Source organism: Ascidiella aspersa, chromosome 9 (genome assembly GCF_963924565.1).
Source record: "Ascidiella aspersa chromosome 9, kaAscAspe10.2, whole genome shotgun sequence".
Lineage (NCBI taxonomy): Eukaryota > Metazoa > Chordata > Ascidiacea > Phlebobranchia > Ascidiidae > Ascidiella > Ascidiella aspersa.
The window spans coordinates 557,889-566,284 of record NC_139455.1 but is presented as its reverse complement, the minus strand read 5'-3'; the positions used below and the strand labels follow the sequence as shown (position 1 = coordinate 566,284).

The 8,396-nt window shown below is 36.3% G+C and overlaps 1 pseudogene; it reads left to right on the top strand.

Moving 5' to 3' along the window:
• The first annotated feature begins 548 nt into the window (after positions 1 to 548).
• Positions 549 to 8,129, top strand: LOC146131758 (uncharacterized; annotated as a pseudogene).
• Positions 8,130 to 8,396: the final 267 nt, after the last annotated feature.

The window sequence follows — 8,396 nt, the reverse complement described above, 5'->3', positions numbered from 1 at the left end:
TGTTTCGTCACACCCGAGTTTTTAGATTGCGCCTTGACTTTGAGAACTGAAGAAGTTCAGGTTGAAAGTTGAGTATAAAAGCTGAAATTGTTCGGGGTTTGACAGAGTTTCTGATTTCGGAATCGCAAAAACTTGAGGTAAATTTGCTTTCTGCGAAACTTTAATGTTTACAACAACTTAAAATATGTTCGAAGTATGCAATTAGGGGGTACTTTTATTGTACTTGGAACGGTGTTGAGAGTTAAGAGAAACAATGCAGACATTTTTGTTTTTTGTTTTTACTTCGACCTTCCGTCCGATCTAGACATTTAGGAAATAAGCTAGAAATCAAAAAAGCCGCAAGAAATAAACAATTTGTGATTATTTAAATACCACTTTGCTCATGTCAACGTTAACGGCTGTATAAACATTGTTTTATTCTGCCATCCAAATTCATCAAAAAAATGTTTTATAATTTTAAAATTTTATTCCAGAAAACCATGAAGTCTTTCATTTGTGCCGTTGCTTTCGTCCTATTGGTCGCTGTGAGCCAATCAGAATGCGCCAGGTGTAAGCGTGGGATTCGATCTTGTAACGTTACGATCGCTGATGGAAGTTGGGAGCTGAGGGATTACGATGGATGTGCTCAAATGTGCTGCGGTGAGCTTTTAGTGGTTTAATAAAACATTAACATAATATTACTTTATCAAAACGCAGCAGTTTTAACACTAAATCCCAGTAAAAAATTCTAAATTGTGAAATTGTAATACTACCTTGGAAAATATATATTTACATTTGTGCGACACTAATGCACTTTTTTATGGTTTTAGGAATAAATTCTCGTCAAAAATTTTAAGAACTTAAACAAACTTAAAACATAATGGTTTAATCAAACATGACATAATATTACTTTTAAACATAATATTAAAGTTCACAGTTTAGGAAATAAATTGTAGTCCAAAAAGTTTTTAAATTCTTACAATTTTAACAAACGTTAAAGCTCAAATATCGTTGATTTGTTTATTTTACAAACCGTGGAAAATATATGTTTAAAGTTTGTGTGAAAGAATACACTTGACCCACTCCGGTTTTTCCATAATTAACGTTTAAACTTGTTCCTCAGGAAGTACAATCCACGATCGCGACTCATTCCTGGAATGTTGCGGAACGGAAAAGGTTGGCGCTCCCTACAATACGGAAACGGAAAGCTGCTGCGCGTGGCATTACGGGAATGAGTTTTCCGTCAACAACAAATCACAGGTAAAAAGCTTTAATTTAGAAACATACTTAATAGTTACAAATACAGTTACCTCCACCAGGCAACATATCGAAAGATAGAAACCGCTGTTCGGTTTATAACTTCGATTACACCAGAAAAGCGATTTCTATATATAACTTTTTGTTATATATATACAATTTTCTATATAACTTGTTATGTCGGTAAGAAAAAGTGAGTGAATTTTAATAGTTGTTTTTGTCGTGGATTTTGAAACTGCTAAGCTATCTTTTTGGAGTTTTTTTATACGAGGTTTTTCGCATTTTTTTGACTTGCGACACCGTACAGAAAATATAAATAGTTCGCGGCACCCTTGCTCGTATTTTTGAGTGGTTAACTGAAATGCCACTTGTATCAAGAAGCTTACCAATAGATCTAAAATCGGATTCCTTAAGAATTTGAAATATCTCTCGGCACCCTTGATCGTTAAAAAAATGCACCCAAGAGTGCCGCGGCAACCCGGTTGAGAACCACTGCACTAAGCAGTCTAAAACAAGCAGCATCCTAATCTAGTTCTACTAGGTTTTTGAACCAAGACTTTTTTGTATTCGACAAGTTGAGTTTCTTCTAATCTTCTTACAATTATCCCAGCTTCAAACCTTACTTTACTTACAGAACGCGTTCTGTTGCGGAAGCGAGCAGTTCACTCGTGACGTCATGGGTGACCAAAGTTGCTGCCAGAGTTACATGGACAGACCCGCTCTATTCTCCTCAACCACTGAGATGTGCTGTGACGGAAAAGTACAATTTGCTCGTAAGTTGGCAAACCTTTATTAAACCAGAGGCAATCTAATAATATAGAAAAGATTAAACTAAGTACAGAACTAAGGAAACCTACAATCAGTTTGTTACAAACTTACTAATTTCTGTAGTTTAGCCTTTATCATTGATGTTCAATCAGAATCTGTATGTTTTCCGGTTGTTTGTCCATAAAAACTTACTTGTTTGTTTTGTTGACACACAAATATATTTAAATAATCGACTTACCAACTTTATCCTTGTTATCACACAAACAAATCGCGAACAAGCAGATACCAAGTATTATGTGTAGTATTTTAATGACAACAGTTCAAGCAAGACTGAGCAATCCGGCCAAGATGTTCTCCGATCATAAAAAACACGATACACTTGACCTATAAGAGCATGATTTATGTAGCAATACTAAACAATTTCTAATTTACGACTTATAATAATAAAGCTTCCAAATGGCAAAAAAATCAATAATAAACATAGAAATTTCGCAGTAATTCTTAAAATTAACACTCCACCTTTAATGGCGTCACAAAAACTAATATTGATAATTTTAACTTGTATCCTCCTGAATACTAACTCCTATCTCCCACAGAGGACACGGCTTACACTTCTTGCTGCGGCGGCATCTCCTTTGACCGCAGGGTGGCGTCGTGTCCTTGCCACGATGGCCAAGTGTTCCCAGCCCCCCAGACCAACACCAGCTGTTGTAGAGGGGAGGCCGGCGCAAAGGCCCCCTTCAACAACCAGATAGAGGGGTGTTGCAACGGTGTGGCCTTCGATCTCTCAACACAGGAATGTTGCGGCAAGAATGTCACAGATTTGGCGACCGAGGTAGGTTTAAATTTTGTGCCCTTTAAGTTAGATATTTTAAATACATTTTTTTTCGCTTGTCAATTGGAGATGGTTTTCTTGTTATAGTGTTTTTTCACGTATTTTGTGCCTGGTTTAAAATTTTTATGCTTTTTTGTGTCCACTACAAAAATATTTTTAGACATTTTTTTTTAAATCGTTTTTTTTTTTGTTGAAAATGAGTATGAACGCCAAATGTACATCGACATCATTTTTGATAAGCACTTGGATTATCATCAGTTACTGCGTGTCACACGTCTTTTAAAATTGATGTGGACTTACTCGACATAATTAGCTCTAGACATTCAATTTCAAGTTGCATAACAGATCCCTGTATTGTGTAGCCAAGATTTGTATTCGCTTATGAATTGGTGATGCTGTTATGGTGGCTTCATAGAAATTTTACTATTGTTTTTTTATTATCTGTATTTTATTTTTTTAAATATTTCTGGAGATAAATCATGACCATTTTAAAAAATTCCAAGAAGTGTCTTGAATTTCCTACATGTAAGCCCTACATTTCTTATTATAATAATAATAAAATAAATTCGAAACAAACATTTGAAATATCGATGTTGTTGTAGTTTAACATTCCCTCTCTTCTTAGGTTTGTTGCAATGACGTGATCGTACCACGTGACGCTTCACAGTTGGGTGCAGATGTTGCTTGCTGCTTATTGGTTGATGGAAGTACTTCCGTGTTCGATGCTGCAACTAAGATCTGTTGCGGGGGGATTGTACAGGACAGAACAGCTAATGTGAGTGGAATATTCAAGTACTTTGTAGCGAAAATATAGTGGGTTATTGAGATCTTTATTCGGATTGATAAAACACGTTTGTGTAAAATACAGTATTGTTAACAAATGTCTTATCCTGGTATTTTTCGAGATTTAAACTTTGGGGTTTATCTGACGTGAAACATATTTGTGGAAAACTTGTCAACTAATTTAAATCTCAGGGCCCTAAACCGGCCACTAAATTACACTTAGGTTCCTGAAAATTATTTAATTTATCAACTTTCAGCTTTATTTAATTCGGGTATATTTGACGCGATGAAGCATATCTGTGAAAACTTTTCAACTAATTAAAAACTTGCTGTATTTATCAAGTCAACAATTTCATAATTTTGTTTAATGAGGGGACAATAAAAGTATTTTACACAGGAATAAAAGTAAATTAAACTATTTTCAAAAATATTTTGCCGCGAAGTTTTACCTTTTTTCAGAAAGTTTTAAGTTAAAAGTTTTTCCTCCGTGGTATAACTTTAATATTTAAAAGGACACGCGCAAATAACCAGTCCTAAAACACCAGCAAATCTGTTACTAAATGTTTAAGACAACCGAGATTTGTTGCGGATCAACGGTGTACGACACAGCGACCTCTGGTGGAAGTTGCTGCAACGAAGTTCCTTACTCGAACTTGGATTCAGTTTGTTGCGGGGGAAATGTTTCGGTCAGTTTACTTAAGTTGTTCTTTGTTTTATTTTAAAACTGCTATGTAATTTATCTGTCTCTTATCTCTACGCGTTTGTTAAAAAGCTGTGAAGTTTAATGTTATGGTTTTACAATTTACATTATACAGAGCAAAATGGTAGAATGACAAGCAATGTCAACAACTTTAAAGCACTAACCTGTTAGTGGCACATTAACGTAAACTTTTATTTAAACTTTATATTACTCAAACACATTCCTCTTATTGCAGTTACATTTTCTTACATCAATTTTATTTTATTTTCACCGCAGCTGGGCGACAGTTGTTGTGGAGACCAAGCTTACTCACGTGACACACAAATATGCTGCGGCGGAATCGTCAGTGTAAGTTGAAAAAAGAAAAAAATGACATTTTTTCCCTTAAAGAACGCTATTGTCACACACAAATGATATTAAACCCTGACATTAGCATCCCAAAGCGTTGTTACGAGAAAAAGCAGATAATATTTTTTTCTAAAAAACTAATAAATACATTGGCTTTGGTGTACGCCTTTATCAAAAATGAGTAAATTTCTATTGCTGTATACCTCACAATATTTTATTTCGTAATGTCATTACATAAAAGCTTGAGAAGCGCACCGCTCCGAACAAAAATCAGTCAGCAAGGTGTAAAACTTTAATACAAATATGCATTTCGCCTATAAATGGCATCATCAGTTTGTCTGTACAAATAAATAGTAAAAAATTAAAATATTAAAATATAAATGTAAAATAAATACATCCAAGATGAACAAAGTCATTACATAAATACCAATTTTAACATTATTTCGTGCGTGGCTCTGATCCGCCAATGAAATCATCCGCATTCTATTAACTCTTTCAACTTCCCTCCTCGTTGTAGGCTTTTATCTACTTTCTTTCCCCAAATAACGCCGAATATTCACAGGACCAGGCTGCCAGCTTCACCAACCCTTCATGTTGTGTGAACGAGACATTCGATGCTTACACACAGACTTGCTGCGGGTCAACCATATTCAGCAACCCAGAGACTGTGGCTGTAGATGTAAGTTGGTATATTACCTACTATACGTTCAAAGTAATACTATTTGATTCATTCTTTTTATTATTAAAATAGCAATTTTTTTAACCTAGGCAGAAGAATGGCATTAGGTCTATTACATCACTTAGAAGATGAAACAATCTTAAACAAAGCTTAAATATTTCTTGTTTACAATAATTACCTCGTGTGGTTAACACGTATCCCCCTTTATTGCCTTTTCATTAGAAAAATAGTAATCGTTTTGGAAGTTAGATTGAAAATTAAAATAGGTCTTTCATATTACTAAAAGGTGAAATACTCTTAATAAAGCAGTACTTTAATATTGCTTGTTTGTAAAGAAAATAGTATTTTTTTTAAACTTAGACTGAAAATTAGCATTAGGTCTATAACATACATAAAATATTAATACTTCCAAATTAAAATAAAATATTGCTTGAACACAATATTAATTGAATTATTCTTTTGAACGGTGGAATTACGGTTTTAGCTGGTTTTCAAATAAACGCAGTTTTACTTAATAATCAAATCAACTATAGAGTGTCGCGATAGAGCAGTCCGATAAGAACGTCGTTGATCTTATTAACAACAACGGATTTATATCAAGTTTTTTATATTTATGTTGCAGGGCAGTATCATGGTCAGCCACAACACACGATGCTGTGGGGACTTCTCCATCGACACTTCACTCCTTGTCTTCGATTACATGAACTCTTTGTGCTGCAACAGACAAATCGTGGATCTCGGTGAGAAAAATATTCGCGGGTGTTGTAATAATTAAAATGTTGCTTTAACAATAATTATCGTGTAAAACACTTGTCGTTAAATTCTATGGGAATCACTAGAGTTAAAACATAAAACCATTTTTAGTAGCCCTTTACTGGTTTAAGAACGTTAAAAATTGGCAACATCTGAAAAACAAATTTCGTCAAACTTTATTGAAACCATGGAGATCGTAGCAAAACAACACCTTTTTCAGAAACGATTTATCAAGAACATACTGAGTTTATTTTGGACACAGGTCAACAATCCACTTCTCAGTAACTATTGTCGAGTTTAAAGAGATTTGGAAGTTCCGGGACTGTTGAAAGCCATATTGGCGTAACATGTACATAGGATAACGTAGACGAATGTGTCTTGCAGGGGGCGTCTGTCTGACACAATCCATATTTTATAAGATGTTGGCAACACATTGCTTTAAATGGGGATTCAGTAAACACCAGTCAATTTTTAGGGAAAATTGACTAAGTTAGAAGGGTGTGAACTTGCTAAAGTCAAACCTAAGGCTTAAAGTGATAACCTCACTCGTACAACAACCCGTAATGACCAAGTTTACATGTCACAGCTGGGCTCGAGTGGGACCGTGCCACGTGTTGTGGTAATTTCGTCATCAACACAACCGGGTACACCTGTTGCGATGGCAACCCGATCGACCTCTGGTACGGGGAAAGCACCGGATGTTGCAACGGAAGCGCCATCAATTCAACTGACACGCTCTGTTGTGACGGAACAGAGAACAAAATCGTCGGGAACAACACGCAGTGCTGTGGTATGCGGTGTTATTATTTTTTATGATTTTAAACAAAAGTGTTTTGGTGTGGTAAACGTTTTTTTAAACATTTTAAAATAGGGTAAAATGAGCGGAAGTTGTCGATAGCGTTTTTAAAAAGATTTTTACTGAAAAGAAAATTTGGACACGAAGTAATGTGGTATGCGGTGTAATTGCTTTTTATAGATTTTTACAAAAAATTTTAGGTGTTGTAAACGTTTTTTTGACATAATTATGGGGAAATTGGCATTCATGAATGGTTGGAGATTCTGTTATTGACTTGTGCCATTCAGATAAAGCCGATCAAATTCGGCCTTAGAAAAACATTATGAATTAAACGAGCCAATTAAGGATTGTTATAAACAATCACACACTTCTTATAAGCTTCATTAATCAAGTGCTGTGATAGTTAAAATGTTTAGGTATATTACCAATGTAGGGTCGAATATCGCACTTCATTAGCACGCATAGGCGGCAAAACGCAGTATCAGCGACTGTTAGCAAGTCAAATGTTGTTTCTGCAAGATGAAGCAATGCAACAAGTACAAGCAATCAAGTTTCCATTAAAGTGGCTCTCCAATCCTCTATTCAAAGATGACAATGCACCTTTAGTGACCTTGTAAAATTTCTGGTATTTATCAAATCTACAAAAAAAACATAAAACTTTTAAAGCGCCAGAATGTTTAACAAATCCTAGTCCCACTCCTAAAATTTTGATAACGCCTGTGACCCAAAATAACCCCCTGTGCCCCCAAATAACCCCCTGTGGCCCCAAATAACCCCCTGTGACCCAAAATAACCCCTGTGACTCTAAATACCCCCCTATGCCCCTAAATAACCCCCTGTGACCCCTAATACCCCCCTATGGCCCCAAATAACCGCCCTGTGTCCCCAAATAACCCCTTGTACCCCCTGTGCCCCCAAATAACCCCCTGTTTCCTAAAATACTGCCCTGTTCCCCCGTATACCACCCTACATCCGCGAATTCCCCCTATGGACCCCAAATAACCCCGTATGCACCCCAGGAACAACCACTATGGACCCTGATGTGTCCAAGTGCTGCCAGGGGGTTCCCCGCGCCCTGAATGGTGTCCCCAAGGAGAAGGCGATCTGTTGTGGGGAAGGTTGCATCGATGGAACCAGCTTTTTCTGCTGCGACGGCAAGCAGTACCAGAAGGGAAATGACGTAGGTGTTGACGTCACCGGACTCACCTGTGACGCACTTTTCCTGCCTTGAGTCAAGGTCATGCTATTCAAGGTCAAGGTCGAGGAATTTTGCCAAATCGGTGAATTTTGTTCTCATGAGGCAAAAGAAGCTTTTCAGCTCGAACTTTTGTATGAATTGTGAGAAAATATGTTTTTGAGGCCCTTTTATTTTTGTACTTGTTTGTTGTCGTTTGTTGTTTTTTGCTTAAACGTGTAATACACGGATTTAGCTTTGCGTCCTTGTAACTTTGTCAAAAATCACTAGGTTAGCTAGAAATATTAGACACTTTTGGCAGCA